The following is a 20,672-nucleotide window of genomic DNA, read 5'->3' on the forward strand; positions in this document are numbered from 1 at the left end:
ATGTCGAGCTAGTCAGGAGTGAGGAGCTACCACCTTCGGTTGAAGACTGATCACTGTTATTGTAATGGCTATAAAAATCATCAATATCACATTTAAGCTCTCTAATAAAGTGATCAACATCCTCATCACTGAGGACGTCCGTAATCTAAAATTCTACGATTACCAACTTATAACAGGGCTCAAGGATCGCAGCCACAAATAATAATCTATTTATCTTCTCAACATCCCCCAATATTTATTATATTTGTATTTCATTCTCATAGACATAGCATTCAACAAACCTACACTGTCAACACAACTCTGTTACAAGTGGGAATAAAGCCCTGAGAGCTTCTTTAAGTACATGTTTACAATATAATATTTTATACCAGATATCCACATAGTTATGTCATAAAATAACTTCAAAAATTGAATAAAATACCTAACATTGATCCAATCAACTATGTATGGCACACCGAGACCCTTTCTCCCCCCAACTAACTCTAGTAAAGCATACGCCCCCATCCTCGACTTCCATCCGCTCGAACATTCTTTGGTACTTCTGCACTACATCCAACATCATGTATGTAGATTTTCATCGAGTCAAAACATTCAGTTGCAACATACTGGAAGATGGGATCTCAAGCTATTCGTCTATTGCCTTAAACTGGCAGAGTCGTTGGGGGAAGCCCTCGCATATCTCACAAGGTTCTAGACTTTAATAATGGAATCATCAACCTTCTTAAACCCCTCAAAAATAATGAGGTTGATGATATGAGCACAATATCGAACATGGATAAACTGGTGCTCACGAATGATATTCTCATTTACCGTTGTATTCCCCTAAAACAATCAATGGTAGTGTCATTGGCACTAGCATTGTCAATCGTGATACAAAGCACTTTTCTGATCCTCCAATTTTTTATATAGTCATCCTTCTCCATGCCAATGGATGAACCCTTGTGATCAATAATTTCTTTGAAGCCAATAATCTGATTCTACAATGTCATTCACTGTCAATAAAGTGGGCTATGATACACATGTAGCTCACATTCTGTATGGAGGTCCACATATCAGTCGTAAATGACACTCTCTGGCCAGTGGTAACAAACATTTCCTTCAGCGCTACCTTCTCCTTGACATGCCTCTTCAAACAATCACGCATCACCGTATACCGTGAAGGCATGGGAAATCGTGGCTCTAAAGTGTGCACAAATTTGCGTAAGCCTGCTTTATCAATCGTGGTAAAAGGCATCTCATCAATTATGATCATCTCTGTAAGAACATCCCTCAACATCTTCTCACTATATTAAGGGATTGACAGCTTCTTATTCTGTGTGCCATCAGTGGCCGTAGAAGTCTCATAACTCAGTTTTGTCTGATCAGTTGCCACCAACCCTTTATGTATCTTATATCACTGGCTATCCGTAAGATGTGCTGTTAATACTGACATGCCTTACTTCTTCAAATGACAACTGCATAGTCGTGGTATCGAGCCTGCGGGTTCTCAAGATCACCGAGAATTTTGGTAAAATGTTCCCATGTCCCATAGCTACCAATAGTTACTAGGTCGTGCTGGTTGATCTGCCTCAACATTCATTAACTCCTCATCCGCATTAAGCATATCAACATCTTTTAATCTATTGGGACTCGACTATTTGCCCAGAAGGTAGCTGCTCTAGCTGGGGATCTACGACCTGAAGCACCTGTCGGCGATGTCAATGGCTATACATCATCCTTTTGTGGAGAATTGCGGCAGGATGGTGTAGCATCCATAGTTTTCTTTGCGAAGCCTTGGTATAAAATTATCTGAAATAATAACAAACAATCGTCATTTAACATGTTATGAAAATCATCTATACATTGAAAAGAAAAACATGTGCCTGACTATGTTTGTGCTTTTGAAAATAAATAAAACACAAAAACTAAATGTCCGCTCAAGTCACACTGGAGCAAAGGCTTGAGCAAACAATCTGTGTGAAGTTCACTCGAGCGACACTCAAGCAAACAATTTGTATGAAGTTCGCTCGAGCAATAAATCGGTGTGGAGTTCGCTTGAGCCACACTCGAGCGGACATCAAGCGATCGTTGTTTGGAACCAAAAATCCCAATTTTTCCAAAAACAAAATCCCCCAATTCTTAAATTTAACACCTTAAAAACCAAAATCAATGAAATGCAATCAACAAATGATACACACTCACAAATTTCAAACCACAATATTGCAATTAAAAGATTTTGGAACCCTAAAATTCTAAAAGAAACTAAGTGATGGAGGGAGTGAGCTTACAAATAGTTTTGGTTTGATGAACTCCAGAAGGTGGCTCACGGCATCCTCAGGCGACGACAGACGGGTTGGGGACAGTGTACAAGAGAAGTGCAAGATGCAAGGTATTGTGGAGAGGAGAGGTGCAAGGTGCGAAATGGGAGGTGCAAGGTGCAGCGAAAGTGAGGGGGGAAGAAGGTGGTTTTGCATTTTGGACCCCCTTTTTCACGAAAAGATGTCGTTTCGCTTCAAGTGAAACCCATCATTTAGTTACTTCAATAGGGGGTCCTGTGTTTTGGAACCCTTTCTCTTGATTATGTGAAACTTTTAAAAAAAATTGTTGGAGTCCAAAGCCACCATAGGCTCTATACTCCGACTCTAACTCTAATTTTCGATAACTCCAACTCCATCAGAATCGGAGTGCTATCAGAGTTCCAACAGAGTCGGAGCGGGCGGAGCTTTTGCACACCCCTAAATAGATCTTAACTACCGAATTGACTAAAAATTAAGCTACAATGTTGAATTTTTTTGCATTGTTAATATTTGAAATGATGAAGTTGCTCTCGCCTACGTCATTAATGCCATTTATTATTTTAGAAACTTTTATGGCCATTGCACAAATTAACCATATATTTATATAATGATCTTCGGATAATGTATAGAGACATGTACTGCAGTTATAGGATTTTACGTCACAATATTGCGATGCAACTGGCAATTCCCGTGCTTGATGACACATTTGTTTTTACTTGGATATATAATTCCACCGATATGATGGAATCTTCCTATTTATATATAGTGCCATTTTGGAAAAAAATATCCTTCAACTTCATTATTTTAATTGTTTTAAAAACAATTTTAATTCAATTATAGGGGCATCCCACTTCGTTTTGCTTCTTTGGTGGAGACTTCATCATTAAATATTCTTCGTTAACGTTGACAATATTTGATCTATCATCTAAACCCTAGCACCTCTCTTTATATAAATCGCTTCAACTTCTCCTGATCCCCTAGGATATCTCCGAAAGCCTCATACTCTTCTAATTAATTGTTAGGTGAGTAAATATATATTCAATATACTACTTCCAGAAACTTTATGTCTACACACACACACAATAATGAAAATGATATTTCTTTTAACATTCTCATGTTTCTTCTGGGTTCTGAATGGCAGTGATAAACAGCAAGGGCAAGCTAGCTGAAGAATGAGGTTCCTAGCACTCACTCTAGTCTTGATGATGGTCATGAGCTCTTATTTGGCAACAGCTCGAAAAGCGTCGGCGGTTGATGTGTATGGGCATGAAGAACATGAGCGGCAGCTAGAAGAGGACGATAACGAGGTGAACGGCGGGTACCATGTAGATGATGTCAATGATCACCATACTAAACCTATACAGGACTTTGACAAATATGTTGGTGGCGGCTCAAAATCAAAGCCTAATTAGTTCAGACGAGCTCATGCATGCATGCTTGCAAATTAAAGTACGGAATTAATATCGATATATATATATTATCACAAGCCTTTTATGTTTGTGTTCTGGGCTTTCAACGTATTAAGTTTGCCTATTAATTATCTTAGTAGTACTGATGAATCCATTATGCATGCATGTTATGTATAATTAGTTGGAAACTATGTTTGTAGTCATGTTTTTAATTAATTTTGCTTGATTGTAATCTTATGTATAATATTATTGGAGGGAGTCTGTTTTTTTTTTTTTTTTTTTTCCAACTTTCTTTCTATAAGCCATATTATGCTTCCAGTTGCCGTGTGAACTCTAATTAGTCATTCGCTATGGTTTTAGTTGATATATTTTGCCGGCCAATCCATGCACGAATGTGTGAGGGTGTGTGTCTATACATATATATATATATATATGTATGTATATATATGTATATATATAGTACAAGTAAGAGATCAGCTAGGTAGATAAATGAGAAATTAAATTGTCCTTAATTTCCTTTCTACTACCACACTTTTTGCAAAGACATCTCCAAAAAAAACATGGTGTTTAAAACCTTCGATTTATAATTTAATAAACTAATAATAAAAAATAAAATAAAAACAGCAAATCACTTTAGAGCGTTCTTTTGACTTGGGAGTTTTTTTACCCTTGTCCATGTACAAGGATTCTCACCCTTTTGTAGGGTATTGTTTTGTCATCCCTATCGAAATACGTTTGCAAAACTATTTCAAGCCCACGCTAAAAATGTAATGGAAACCTTCGAAATGGATACCCTTCAGAAACTGGGCACTCATTGGTGAACAAAGTTGCAGAAAAATGGTTTTGGCCAACACACCAAACCAGTATATTGTGTATTCATTATATAGGCAGTACAAGTCAATGAAAAATCAAAAGATACAATCTTGAAAGATACATATTATTTTCTGTACAAGATAGCAAAAGATACAATTAACATAAATAAGATTGATTTGCTGAATCTATGAGATTACAAAATTATACAGCAGATATTGTAGGATCCATGATTGTTGCAAAGGCTTTCCTTAAGTGTGAGCTTCCATATTTGTAAGGCTAGATGTCTGGAGGCTTGCTGTCATGATCTTGGAGAGGTGCTCTTGCCATATTAGTAATGATACTTCTTGGGCACTCATTCTGTGCACGATCTGCAGAGCTGGAGATTGAGGGGTCTGATGTGGTTGCACTAGATACTTTAACAATAGGCACACAGGCCAGTACTGTTGACGAACTTGCTGGGTAATTCGCAATATCACGTTGTATTTTGGTAATGGTATTGCTATAGATCAAGTACAAAGGAAGCTTACAGGTGTTGCATACTAGATGAACCATGCTTCGTTTTGGATAAGGAATATTATCTCCCCTTTAACGATATGACTGCTCGTGTCCTACAAAACAAAGTGGAAATTATTCGCACCATTGAAGAAATGGACATAGAAGATGACAGTGTAGGTGGGAGAACTACAACATATACAAATCGGCCAAATGGATGTCACAAAACCTACATAGAGGAAAACGTGTAGCTATGGGAGACTCATGAGACATAGCATATATATATATATATATATATATATGCATTAATTTCAAGATTTCAGGTAGGGCCGGGTGTAAAATTTTTCCTTTAAACCGAGAAAACCGACCAGACCGATTAAGGGATCGAGCGTTCGGCCTCAGTCCAAGAAAGTGAAAAAATTGGATTTTCAATCCAGTATTCTTGGATAAGGTTTTTTAACCCTAGGCCGAACCAATTTTAATATTTAAGTTTTAAATAATTTTTTATATGATATTTATAACTAATTACATGCAAGTAATTATTTAATTTTCTTCTAATCTAATTATTTAGGCTTAGATTATGTAAAAATTAAAGGTTGCGATTTTTCAGACAAAGTATAACTATTAATTATTGAAACTACACATACTATTAGCATTATTAATTTATTATAATTAACTAAAATACTTAATTAGTTAGTATATACTTAGTTAGACAGCTTATATTATATCATTCACTTGATTTTTTCTTATCATTTTACATAGTTTTTTGTATAAAACTAGAAAGGAAATATGGTCCAGACCAAAATACCCCAATAAGACCGACCTGATATAATCAAAATGGTCTAGACTAGTCCGGTCCAAAGTCCTTATCGGTCTGGTCCAGTTAGAACTTTTGGTGGGCCGAAATAATCGACCAGGCCGATTACACACTTAATTTCAAGTACGAAATGTAAAATGTTTAATCATATAAGGTATCCCACACACTCCCTACTACTTATTATGGGTGGCAATGCATATTTGTGGGTCTTGTTCGTGTCGTGTCAAGTCATGAGTATTAGACTATATGGGTCAACACAAATACGGCTAGTTTAATTCAACCCGTTTAATTAAACTGGTCAGACCCTAAACCTTAACATGACCCGTATAAATAACGGGTAACATGACACGACCCGCTTAACGCATTTAGTAGGGGTGGGCAACGGCGTCGCAGAAGGTGGGGGACAAAAGGGGCCTAGCCCCGCTATACATATATATATATATATATATATATGTATGTATGTATATATATACACTATAAAAAAACACCCTTATAGACAAACCCTTTATTATTCATTGTTAATAAAGATAATTGTTGTAGTCATACATGATACGACGTTTACCTCCTCTAAAGTACGACTTCACTATATTGAACCTCAACCCACTATTGTCATTTGCCATAGATTTGTACAATTTGTTTTTTTGTATATTTATTTATAAAATTTTTGGTATCTAATTTTTTTTATAATATTATTGTCATATGCGCACCTCAAGTCTCAATCCTAATTCCAAGCCAAAATTCAAATGATATATTCTCAATGTTGCATTTTGATCCCCATCTTATCTTGGTTAGTCAGATTTTAATTTGTAATTTTTTTTCATTTGTTTCTTGTTTATAATTCTAATTTATCTTCCTATTCAATTGTTAATGTTTCAAATTTTATGATCTCATGACTCACAGCAGGCAGCATTAAATTCTATTTCTACCCTTGGCCACCCGTCCTGAATGTCAAAGTCAAAGTTCAAAGTTCCCTATTGTCACTTTTATCATTTTATGTTCAATTGATAATTGTATTTAGATTTTACATATTCAATTCTTTGTAATGTTGATACAATCACAATGTCGATACAATCACAATATCCCTTTTATGTTTGTAATTTTGTAATTGTTTTCTCTTAATTTGTATTATCGTAATAGTTTAGTTATTATAGTTTTATTATAAATTCCATTATTGTAAATTGTAATAACTTAGGAGTTAGGACTAAGGAGTATAGTAGTACTTCTTTAATCGTTTTTCTCTTAAAGTATAAATTCAATTTATTGTTATTTAAAAAATTGTACATTTTTTATTATTATTGGGCCCAAAATGGCCCAGAAACACTAAAATGGTCCAAGTTCCATTTTGGTCACAAAAACAACTTTTGGGCCCATGGCCCATTTGGGAGTACGGGAGGGCAGACGAATATGATCTCCGCCCCCGCACCCTGGTACCCAAACGGGGTATCTCACCCTCATACACGGGGGCGGGTGCCGGGGGGAAAATTTCACCCCCGTCACATGTGGGCCGGGGGTAGGGAAGGGGTGCCCCCGTACCATATGGTGCAGGTAATACCCCTAGCATTTTGTAATTAACTTTTATTTAATTAACCTGGATATGAACCATTTAAATTGTATCAATATGTTTAACCCATTTCAACTTGTTTAACCCACCCCGCTTTAATCTATTCAACTTGTTTCATATTAAATGGGTTGTATGGCGCCCTCATTCCTTGGTAAAAAGTTCGGCAAGGATCCGCAATGCCAACAGGTCGACAGCACCCTAGATCTAATTCGGGTCTAGGCGTGCATTCTCACGTTGAGTGCACTCTAAACAAAATATTTTACAACAGAATAAGGAAAGGGATTAGTCTAAGGCTAATGCTAAGTTCCAGATATTTGTACTAGTAAGAAAATTTAACTTTCATTAATAATATGCATATGTCATCATTTCTTCTTCCTAAATTATATTATACACTTTCATCAGTTTCTCACTCACATCAAAATATAACGAACCATACATAATACATCGCCTAGCTAAAATAAACATCTTAACAAACACAAATATATAATAATCAGAAAGAGGCCTCTGTGTCTACTCCTTGGGCAGGGTTGGTCCTTCTTCCTTGGAGAACTCTTTCTGGGCTAAATCTACATCAACATCTATGGCTCTGGTAAATGAAACCGTAGGTGAGACCATCACAGTGAGAATTCTAAGAACATCACAGTGAGACTTCTAAGAAATCCTAGTAGGTTAAAACCCATGACAATACTATTAATGAGAGACAATGGAAATAAATATGCATGCACTGTTTCATGTAAATAAATCTATAAACACACACACACACACACATATAAACAACCAACGTGTGAGCTCATTCACCAAATCTAGCTCATCCGACTAAGGTAATGGGAATCACTCTTTTCGTATAAACTCATGGCAACGTACTGTAAGTATGGCACGAGGACTCCTTAACCCGTCCATGGTTATCGACACATGGTAAGACTCAACAAACGGAAATCACATCATCATCAAATCACAACATTCAAACTCATCATCTCAAAATTACAATGGAAAGGTAACAATTAAACATAATGAAAAAAGTATATTTTCATGTAAGAAAGGGGGTGAGTTACATAATATGAAAAATCCTTAACTTAGAACATACTCAAACATTTACCCCACATTCCCAGTATGGTCATAGGAGATAACCTACCCGAACAATACTACGATTATTATAGTAGCGCTAGTGTCAATCCTCCTATTGCACACTTTGAAGTCACTTGCTTCCTTGAAGACTTCGGAGAGAAGAAAAATACTTACAATCTCAAAAATGAGATTTTGGCATATACCCAATACCTTTTATACTATTAGACTATCAACCCTACATCTGACGTTCATCTAACTCTAGATATGCTTTTAATGAGAGACCTTTGATCTCGTCCATCCATTTTCCCTCTAGCCTTACAGGATGGCAAAGACTGACGAGAATAAGGTGTGCCCATCATCTACAGTTTGCCTTAGGTCTAATTTCATAGTCCTTCCCTAATAAGGATTTCCCACGTGGCATTAGATCATACTTCTGGGATCAAATGATATGGCCTGCAGGTTTATAATCTTTTTTCTGCAAGCTCACTCCAAATCTGACATCTCTTATGGAGGATGGGCCTCTATGTACGACACTTGCTGCCCTCTAAGCACCTCCATGTTATCTCGGAGAGCACTCACGTCCGCATCGGTCTTGTCATTTACCATTGCTTGCCCTTGTATTCTGAGCCATCCTTTTCTAGAACTATCCACCTTTTTACCTCCTCGTTCTTGCCCTCGTACGATCAGCACAGTGTTTGCCCTCCTGGCACAGGGTGAAAAGTCCTTTATCACCTGGAGCTAGACCGTGTCAGCCAAGTTTTCTACAATGTTATGCTCGCCTTACTCTCGGTCTAGCCACACATTGTCTGCCTAGTTGCCTCTTCTTCACTAGCCCTTTGTCCATGGGAGGGGATCTCTTCCTTTATTTCGGCCTAGTCCTCATAATATAATTTATTGTGTATATTTATTGTTTAACGCAATGAATATAATTTCATATATAGTACAAAGATAAATATATAAATCATTCACAATTACAATTGGATTCATGATAAAATACTTATTATCAATACCCAAACCAATAATATATGAGAAAATCAATATTCTCATAAAATAAAATTGCATATTAACAAAAAAAGTTTAATAGTTTGAGATATCTAGTTGTGAAATACTGATATTAATATTACATATTCTCAACAACAAAAAAACATGTAAGACTAAATATTCATAAAATTTGAAAATAGAATTTATTCATGTAATACATGTTGATTTTGGGTTTCATGGGTAAACCCGTAATGGACCTGTTTATTAATTGTGTCTTATCGAGTCAACCTGTTTTGACCCAAACCCACTTATTTCGTGCCAAGTTCACAGATTGTGTCATATATTGCCACCCTCACTTCAAATGGGTTTATACTAGCCTAATTTATGAGTTATAATGGGACACAAATACCCCTAGATTTCATAATCGCCAGGAAATCTATTTAAGTACTAAGAGAGTTAAGAGTTCACACCTACAACATAATTGTTCCTCTAGCAATCAATCAGGAGCCACTCGAAAACAAAGTTGTTAAGGTGATTCGTCTCTTATGATCAGATCAACTCAAAGTCAAATTACCAAAAAAGGGGTACGTTTTCATTTTAATGTAATTTCATTAGATTCAATATTGTGCAGCATAGATTGTTGGAGTAATTATGCAAATTCCTGAAAATATATATTAGCAGTCACATAGAAAGAACCATAAATGTTCAATGCAACATCATCAAACATTTTCAGCAACTCTACAATAATTTGTGCATTTTTCCAATCACCACAAGTGAAATTCATGAACTGAGCATCCTCGTACACATATTGTACAGATACTTTTTAATGTTTTTCAGTTGTACTTAACATCAAATGCGTCAAGTTCCATCTAGTAAGAACATCCAAGCAAATCATCCCCCACCAATCTTTTTCCTTGCCACACAAGCCTTGAAATTTGAAATCTTGCTCGTAAAGACTTCACATGTCCAATAGTATGACACCCTCAATCCCACCTCCCCCCCGCTTGGGATTTGACAGAGTTTGAAATATCGAGACATGCAATACAAGATTAAGTACCCTCGTTCATAACAGTTAAAGATGCAGTGCACCTTGCATACTTATAACAATATGTAATATTTGCAGCAGATAAATTTTTTCCTTTAGCAATACAATGTACCAGAAGTACTATATCCCAAAAACATAGCATACTTCATAAATTCACGTGATAAACATATATCTAAAAGGTTACAACACTTGTCCAACAGGTCTGTAACAAAATAAGAATAAAACTAGAATTTTAAGTCCTCAATAATAGATAGATGTAATTCTAATCTAAGTGTCAAGCTACTGGCACATCTCCTCTATCAATTCCAAAAGTGAATTCCAAAATCAGAGTATCATCTCAATCAATCTCCATGAGGCTTCTCCCCAGCTTCACTCGACATCCTTCAGGCGATTGTGCGCCTTTCTTCTGCTTTCTGAAAAATCGTCTACCATTCCAAGGGGAATGGTAGTTGGGAATACCACAGTGAGGTTTATAAAATCTCAGCAAGTAAGGCTCCCAAGCTACCAATAGTATAAATAGACATGTATGATAGTAATATGACATGTATGCATCGTGACATGGACTGGAACATGCGTGACATGACTTGGAATTAACATGACTTGATGTGAACGTGGTATGCTAGCTCGTGTAACAGAAATCATGTACTGTGATTAAGAAAATGAGTTTTAAGGCAACTCACACACCTTCACCATGAGTACCCATTGAGTTACTGTAGATTCTACTCCTTCACCGTAATACTCAACATCATCTATGTCTTCATCGCAAAACTAGGTAGATCATTTACTCCTTGACCATAATACAATTTAACTGATAAATGATTCATGCTTGACTTAAAAGTATTTCATGATTGACTCTTATGCTTCATGACATGGTAGGAGAGTCCAGATCAAATTTTTCTTGGCCCAAAGTGATTACCAAGATGTAAGAGAGTGGTTAAGGTGTATGAATAAAAAAATGAGTAATTAATAGCATGTGGAAGTGATTAATTCAATTGATTAAACACTTAATCAAAACCGACCACTTTAGGGTTTGAAACCAAGTTTACGATTTTGGCCAACACATGGGATTTTAGAGTTTTGATTGAAATACAATGGTTTGGGGTTTCACTAGGGTTGAGACCCAATCTAGGTTGATCAAAAATTGTTTTGGTTGGTTAGAATAGTATTTGCATAGGTGGCATGATCACATGGCTTGAATTTGCCCTTTATTCCATCACAAATCAGTCTTCTCATGACAAGTGTCCTACTTCTATTCCAAAAGATGGCTAGGATTGTACCATGTGCCCATATAAAAGTAATCCTAATGATTCAATGTGGGTTTAGACATTCCATTTAGAGATTTGCTAATCGTTTGAACCGATTACCATGTGGGGCTATGCCAAGTCATACTATTTATCCAAAAAATTGTAAAATTTATTATTCCACCTTAAAATTATAAATAATCATACAAGTCTAGTGGTGCAATTCGTTTCACAAAATTTGACTCCAAAGTGCCTTGATTAAATAAAATGGCACTCTCAGCTACTATTCATCCAAAAAGTAGGAAATGTATTATTGTATCATAAAATTCTAAATATTCATCTGAATTTAATGGTGTAATTCGTTTTGCCAACTTATACTCATTAGTGCCCTAAGAAAATAGAAAGGCAACTTTGTCACCATAGCAACTCGAGATCTGTAACACTCTGCCTACAAAGTCGTTAACATTTAGCCATTAACTCCCTTAATCCTAATTAGCATAGAATTGCGCTTTTTATTTTTTAGAGTTAATTTTTTGGATTGAGAATCACACTTGGGGTTTAGTTAGAAGTAGTAGAAAAATTCTAGTATGTTATTTTTAGATTTATTGCCAAGAACCAATAGGAAATTGACACTTGGTATCCTTACAACTTTTTCAAAATTTCAAATAAAAAATAATTTCAACTTTTTCAAATCTCCAAACAAAAATAATATTATAAAACTATATTATTACAATATTTTAACTTTACAATATTTTTTATTCAACTTTTTCTCTCTCCTTTTCCAAAACTCAAAAAATATTCAACTCAAATTATCTCACTACTATTCACAAATTATCTTACTACTATTTACAAATTTATCATCTCATCTCACTCCCCAAACAAGCTCTAAGTATGGATGCATTTAGAGGTAAGCCCAATAGTATTTTATTTTGGAACCTCAATCACTAAAGATGTGATGGGCTAGGAATAAGGCAATAAACCTAAAGCTATTTGGATATATAGGCCCCACTTGAAAAGCCTTGGAGATTAAGGCCCAAACATGTAGAAGGCATTAAGCCTTTGAGCCTAATTTGGTGATAGTAAAGGCCCTTGGCCCATTACTAGATAGGCCTTGGTGACCTTGTATGATGGAGGCCGAAAGGAGACAAGAGACAAGTCTCAAAGAGAGAGAGAGAGAGAGAGAGAGAGGGCGTCGGGATGAGATGGGTCTCGCCAATTGACAGCCTGATGGAGGCCGAAAGGAGACTGGAGACAGGCTTGAGAGAGAGAGAGAGAAATGGTGTGGAGAGAAGGAGCATTGAAGGAGATGGGGGGACTCGTGTTAGGGCTAGGTTAGGGCTTCAACCCTAACCCAAAACGACGTCGTTTTGTGTATTAAACTAAATAGCATCATTTTTGTCTCTTTTCTTCTTCTAACGTATAGTTATAAAACAACTTACTTTAAGGTAAATGGCGCCGTTTTATATAAGAATAAAATAATATATATTATATTATATTGGTCAATTCACCAATTTAAACCGTGTTCAAACTGGAACAGAACCAACCAATGTCAGTTTCAATCTATTTTGACTACTAGCTGATCAGTTCTCCCTCGGTTCCGGATGGTTCAACTCGGTTCCAATGGTTACTGTTCACACTTAATGCACTCACCTATTTATTTTCCATATTTTTTAGATCATATTAAGGTTTTTGTTGATGATTGAGGATAGAAAGTACGATGAAAGAGATTGCAAGAGAGTGGTGAGATTAAGTGCAAAGTGGCTTCAGATTATTTGCCAGGCTTAAGAGAAAAGTTATTAGTGTTTAGTTAGTTTTCCTTGGAAGAATTTTTTAGAAAACTTACATCCGACGATTTTGTATTTAAGTTGTTATTTTTATTGATTTTGGTTAAAAGAGTTCATCCCTAGTAGGGGATGCGATTGTTAAGGTTATCAAGGTTTTACTTTGGAATTTTAAATCCTATGAATTGTCACATGCAAGGCCGGTTCAAGGCCTAGGCAGCGCTTAGGCAACTGCCTAAGACCCCCTGCCGATACAAGGCCTCAAAATTGTGAAAGAGCAAATGAAAAGAAACAATGATGCAGTGGGAGAGAAATGTGGCAGCCATAGTTGACGTGATTGCTTGACAAAGAAAAAAGATTGCTTAATACTGGCTTAAAATTTTATTAGAAAAATTAAAATTGAAATTATTACATGACAAAAATAGAAAAGTAGCTTAAGAAATAGAAAAAATATATGTGAAAACAATTATGACAATATAGCATAATTGTCATGAGAAATAGGGCTGGGCAATGGGGAGCCCCGACCACATACGGGGGGGCATGCCGGCAGATGCCGGGACAAAGTTGGTAGCCAGGGACAAGGATCGAGCTGGGCCCAAGCCAGCCTGAGGCATACCTCGTCCGCCTGATCCAACCCATATATATATATTAAAAAAATAATTTTGTTTAATAAAACGACGTCATTTTGAGGGAGAACCGACGTCGTTCTGGGAAGTTCTCCCCCAAAACGACGTCAATTTATATTAGATTTTATTTTTTATTTTTAAATAAAACAATGTCATTTCAGGATTAGCCTACGACCGCTGTCTCTCTCTCTCCCACTCGTTGACGCTACGATGTGCCCGTCCTCTTCTTCTCCTCCTCCTCCTCCTCCACTTTTTCTTCTCCTCCTTGAAGCACAAGTCATGGGCTTGCAAACGGAACCACGGCCACGAGTGACCGTGTATGTTTGCGAAGAGACTCATGGCCATTCGTGGTCGTTTTTCATTTTTCAAATCTATTGTGTTTTGGTTGTTTTGAATTTTTCGTTGTTGTTTTTCTATTTGTTGTGGATGGATGTGGATTTGTTGTTGTTTTTCAATTGTTTTCTATTTTTTTGGTCTTTTTTTATTATTTTTCGTTGTGGGTAGGCGGTGGGCGGGTGGGACAGACAGTCGTGGGGGTGGGGGCGGTGCCAGGGTACAGGGCCCAAACTGTCCCCTACCCCAAGACCGGGGTACGGTGCTAGGGAAGGGGCGGGTCAAGGGCACCTCTAATGAGAAACACGGTTAATATTGTAGGTGTAAGCTGCCTGACTTGACGTATGACTTTAGATTTATAACCTTAACTTAACGATAAACTTGGAGAGTAAAATGAGATGAGAATTTCATAAATAATAGTATAGTTTGAGTTAATATTTTATGGAGTTTTGGGAAAGAAGAGAAAAAAAATTGAATAAAAAATATTATAAAGCTAAAATATTGTTATAATATAGTTTTTTAATATTATTTTTGTTTGTGATTTAAAAATTTTGAATTTTTTTTTTTTTTGAAAGTTTTTTAAAGTTGTAATGATTGGTAGGGGTGAAAAAAAATCGAGGTGAACGGGACCAAACTGAATGAGTTCGGTCCAGTACCGGCTCCATTTTTTTTAAAACCAGTCGAAATCATTTCAAATCCGATTTTCCTTTTTCTAACACTGGACCGGTTCATATAAATATATTTTTTTAATTTTTATATTATATAAAATAATATTGTATTATATGCTAAATTACTAATTAAAATAACCTTAAATCTTAAAATCCTATATAAATAACTATAGATTATCACTATAATATATAGTATTAGTAGTTATACTAATACAATATCATTATATATTATAATATACTATAATATATCACTATATTATTTATTATAATATATCACTATAGTCTATAATACAATTATAATATATATTACAATATACTACAATATATTCGTACTATATTATTATATACTATAATATATATATAGCATATTATATATACTATATATATAATATACCGGAAAAACCGAACTGAATCGGACCGGAACTAGTAAAACTGAAAGTACCTGTTTAGGGATATAACCGGTGTGGTATCGGTTCTTCAAATCTCAAAACCAGTATATTCCGGTTCTGTTCTAAAATATATCCAAAACCAAACCAAACCAGACCGGTTACACACCTGATGATTAGTTTGAAAAACTTGTAATAATCAGTTTGAAAGTATTTATTTTTTAATGATGTTTGGAAAAAAATTGGATAATATGAGATGAGATGAGAATTTCGGGATGTAAACTTTTTCCAAACAAGCCCTAAATTGTCTTTAACACTTCATCTTTCACTCTTTCTACCGCTTAGATTCTTTGGTTTTCATTTTCTTTGTTTTATTTTCTTCTTGAAATATTTTACTCTTCTATTTACATATTATTACTAATTTTATTTGGCGGCTATTCTCATGAATTTAGTCTCCCCTTGAGATTGTCAAGATGTTAGTCTCTTTTTTTATATATTTGAGTTTTAAACACCCCGTACTTAGATGGCCAGCGAGGTAGTTCCTATCAAATAAAATCACTTCCCTACAATACAGATACAACTCCAAATAACACAAGAAGCAGCTCTATAACACGTAAAACTCATTTAATAAAAGTATATGTTCCTCCACCCAAACATCTAAGAGTTCGTCAAAAATAGATAATAAAGAATATCTCCAACATCTCAATAAAAGTCATCAATATTCCAAAATACTACTCAAAGAAAAATAAAAAATATTTTGGATAAGTCTCTCCACTAATCACTTGTACCCTTTGTCACATATTCCTCTACGCTTTAACTAATCTTGTCCATGTTCCCTATTCTTGGTCCCAAGTTGAAATTTCAAAGTCATCTAGGAAAGCATTTCAGTGGCCAAGCATACTAAACAACATCAAAAACAAAAACAGTGGCCATGTCTACCTCATGTGGTAGGGTTGTGCATGTCTGGGGATAACCAAGCAAAACGTAAATCACTATTTTGTCACCAAAGTGAGAACACTCAAAACAGAGGCGATGTTTACCCCCGTGGCAAGGTTATGCATACGGATAGCAAGGATTATGTTTTATGCGGATAGCCAAGCAGAATGTAAATTGTCATGTCACCAAAACGATTGCACTCAGAACAGAGGCCACTACTATAATCTATGGCAGGGCCGAAAGCCACTACTATAACCCATGGCAGGGCCGGTGGCCATTACTGTAACCCATGGCAAGGCCACAACCAATGTGGAACATAATCTTATGCCTCAGGGTCAAATGCAATATCATATCATAAAGAAGTATTGAGTAGATAAATATAATATAATCGGATCAAATATTTTAGACTTCATATTCACATTTTATGCAGTAGAGAAACAGAGTACAAAATTGCTCCTCTACACCTATCATGATAACATATCAGATTTCAAATTCATAATAGAAACTAGTGCAGAAAATAACCAAGGTTGTTTTCATAACAAAATATGCAGGTTTTCACAAAATCAACCTCTGTCAATTTTAGGCAAAGTCTAGCATAGTGACACCACTTACCTAACTTTTGCATAATGCTATCTAAGCCGGAACCCGAAGTGTAGCAATATCTCAACCAATCTCATCCATGTTCCCTATTCTTGGTCCCAAGCCGAAATCTCAAAGTCATCTAGAAAATAATGAAGATAATTAGGTAAGTTATTAACAACTCAATAAGCAGTGAACCTATACCAGTGTGCTAACATGAGACAGTTACAAAATGCATAAATAGGCAGTTCTCAAAAATATGGCAGTGGTATTTTCAGAAGCATTTCATTACAATAATAACATATACAAAAGACTTTAGGCACAAGCGTACTAAACAACATCAAAAACAAAAACAAAGGCCATGTCTATCTCATGTGGTAGGATTGTGCATGTCTGAGGATAACCAAGCAAAACGTAAATCACTATTTTGTCACCAAAGTGAGAACACTCAAAACAAAGTCGATGTTTACCCCCATGGCAGGGTCATGCCTTCTACGGACAGCAAGGGTTATATTTTATGCAAATAGTCAAGTAGAACATAAATTGTCATGTCACCAAAGCGATTGCACTCATAACAGAGGCCACTACTATAATCCATGGCAAAGCCAGAGGCCATTACCATAACTTGTGGCAAGGCCAAAGGCCACTACTATAACCCATGGCAGGGCCGGTGGCCATTACTATAACCCATGGCAGGCCATAACCAAAGCGGAACAGAATCTTATGCCCCAAGGTCAAATGCAATATCATATCATAAAGAAGTACTGAGTAGATAAATATAATATAATCGGATCAAATATTTTAGATTTCATATTCACATTTTATGCAGTAGAGAAATAGAGTACAAAAATTGCTCCTCTACACCTGTCATGATAACATATCAGATTTCAAAGTTCAGAATAGAGACTAGTGTAGAAAATAACCGAGGTTGTTTTCATAACAAAATATGCATATTTTCACAAAATCAACCTCTGTCAATTTTAGGCAAATTCTAGCATAGTAATACCGCTTACCTAACTTTTGCAAAGTGCTATCTAAGCCTGGAACCCGAAGTATAGCAATATCTCAACCTAATCTAGAAAGGTATTGATAGCATATCAATAACTTGCATAATTACGAAACCAACCAACAAAATTATATAAATCGAGACTATAGCTCAAAGTGAGCCCATAAACAACCCATACACAAAATAGTCCATCTCGGTGCCTTGGATTTAGGATGGTCCAAGTACAACATCAACGCACTACTCCACCAATAAATTAACCCAACCTAGATAGGTAAAGAACTGCATATTGAGTCTCTCGTCTCTCTCTCGAACCCGTCTCTCTCTAAACTCTCGTTACAAATCTGACTCGAGGGGGTGGGAGCTTCGGCTCCTTTTCCCCTCCCTCCCTCTCTCTCCCCACCCCCATCCCCTCTGTGTAGTGCTCCATTTTTGTGTTTGTTGTGTTTTTACAGGCTAAATAAAGGAGAATAGCAGATCTGGAACTTCCGCGACCATAGACAAGCACGCGCCCCTCCATGGCATTGCCCAGCCACCGATCTTGAAGACCACCGAAGGCGGCGCCAAACAGAGAGGCGAGTAGCTCGCACGCGCGGCCAAAAGTTATCAAAGACGTTCAGCGAGTGGCTATCTCGCGCCACCGGAAGGCCCTCTAATGTCGCCACATGCGGCGCCACTGGGGTCTATGAGTCCAGAAACTCCAAGATCGATCAACGGTTTTCCTCCCAGAGTGGCGCATGTACTGCACGCGCCACTGCAGCCTCTTGGAGCACTGTCCTTTTCCGTTTTCACAGTAGTTTTCCCATTGTATTTTATTTCGTGTACTGTCTTTCCTTTTTTTAAAAATCAAAATCAAAAAATTTTGTCCCTTCGAACCTTGGTCTGAACGGTGTGTTCCCCCCCCCCCCCCCTCTCCGCTTAGGCGGTGTATGGGGTTGGTGTACCCTACTCCGCGTAGTCGGAGTATGGGTTTTGTCACCTAGGTATTGTCACTCTGTCGGGGACAGAGATATGCACGACGGATCTCTTAGACTTCGGTCTTTAGATATCTGTCGTCTCAACTAGACCATGTCAGCCACGAAAGTGTGCTGAGAAGCTATTAACGTATGTAACTGACTTGTTTTAAGTTAAATTTGTATGTCCTATTACGAATGAAATGTAATCCTTTATTATCAAAAAAAAAAAAACCAACCTCTTCAAACTCCCTTAACCATTCAAGTCAAACAAATTTACCTCCGACATGTCAAATACACAGCCCACACATGCAAGTCAAATAAACTTACTCCCGACATGTCAAACAAGCAAACGCCCCACACTTCCAAGTCCTCTCCGCCCACAACATTACAGACGAAGACCCTCCAAATTTCGAATATCTATGAGATCATCGATCTACAAATTTCAAATATACAAACAGAGACAATCCAGACTTCTAGTTGGCACTTACCCAAAGTGTATGACGGACTACAATTGCAGTGTCTCAAAGTGGGGTTACCAGCAGCGGTGGGGCATTTTTCTGAACCATGTGACAAAATACCCAAGTTGAGAGAGTAAGAGATAGACAAGGGAAATGGGCAGAGAGTAAATGGGGTAGAGAGATAGGCTTACTGACAGTGTTGTCATAATGTAGAGAATGGCGGTGGTGTGATGGAGTCACCACTTTTTGCAGTTTTGTACACAAAGAAGAAAAAAAAGTAGAAAGGCTTACGATGGCATAGAGAAATGACAGTTTGCTCCGGTGTGAGGACGGTGGCACGCACCGTGTAAAGAGAGAGAGAGAGAGAATTTTGTGGCGTTCAATAAATTCTCAACATATTTTTTTTTATAAATATATTAATAATCTTAATATACATTAGTATATTAATTACTATATTATCACTAACATATAGTAATAGTATTATGCCAATAGTATTATTAAATAAATATTCATGTTTAAGATTAAAATTTTATATTATAAATTATAATATAAAACCGATTTAGTTTTAGAAAACATAAAACTAAGATCGGATCAGTTATGATCGGTTTTAAATGGAGGAATCAGTCCTAGGCTAAACCGATCCAAAATCGGACCGAACCAAACGGTTCAGGCCGGTTTTCCAGTTCTCTGATTTTTTTTTAATAGCTCTATTGATGGTTCGTAGACAGGGAAGGAGTAGGGTATCTGGGGCTGGAGGAAGAAAAAGAATAGGAAAAACAAAGGGCTCGATGAAACTGAGTTTTTGTTTTTTTTTTTTTTCTTGTTGGGCTGGGCTTTTGGTTTAAAACTTGGGTTTGTCTCATAACTGCCAGGTCATTACAATTAATTGCAAGTATATTATATTTAAGTACTTAAGAATATTACTAACTTTAAATAAATTTTAAATTTTTAGATATTTAATATAATTATTTAATTTCCATTATTATATTAAAGATAGAAGGGCCTCATTTTCAATTTGTGTCTTAGGCCTTATTTTATGTTGGGCCGCCCCTGATCACATATCAACGGAAATCAACGAAGTAGTGTATAAGCTTGCTCGATGTGCAAGAAATTCCGAAAACCAAGAAGTTTGGATGAACACTTTTCCATATATAATTTATCAATGTGTGCTTACGGATGCTAAATTGTAATCCCTTTTAAATAGCATTGTTTTCATAAAAAGAATAAAATAAAATACTCTTTAAAA

General features: G+C 36.3%; 2 long non-coding RNA genes across 2 annotated transcripts; both read left to right on the plus strand.

The window, feature by feature from the left end:
* The first annotated feature begins 3,068 nt into the window (after positions 1 to 3,068).
* On the plus strand, positions 3,069 to 3,957 carry LOC121238394. The gene is made up of 2 exons (XR_005935117.1): positions 3,069 to 3,298; positions 3,418 to 3,957. It is a non-coding gene; the product is annotated as an uncharacterized LOC121238394 (long non-coding RNA).
* Positions 3,958 to 6,762: 2,805 nt separating this feature from the next.
* LOC121238316 lies at positions 6,763 to 17,068 on the plus strand. The gene is made up of 3 exons (XR_005935102.1): positions 6,763 to 6,773; positions 12,852 to 12,855; positions 16,933 to 17,068. It is a non-coding gene; the product is annotated as an uncharacterized LOC121238316 (long non-coding RNA).
* Positions 17,069 to 20,672: the final 3,604 nt, after the last annotated feature.

Source organism: Juglans microcarpa x Juglans regia, chromosome 7D (genome assembly GCF_004785595.1).
Source record: "Juglans microcarpa x Juglans regia isolate MS1-56 chromosome 7D, Jm3101_v1.0, whole genome shotgun sequence".
Taxonomy (NCBI): Eukaryota; Viridiplantae; Streptophyta; class Magnoliopsida; order Fagales; family Juglandaceae; genus Juglans; species Juglans microcarpa x Juglans regia.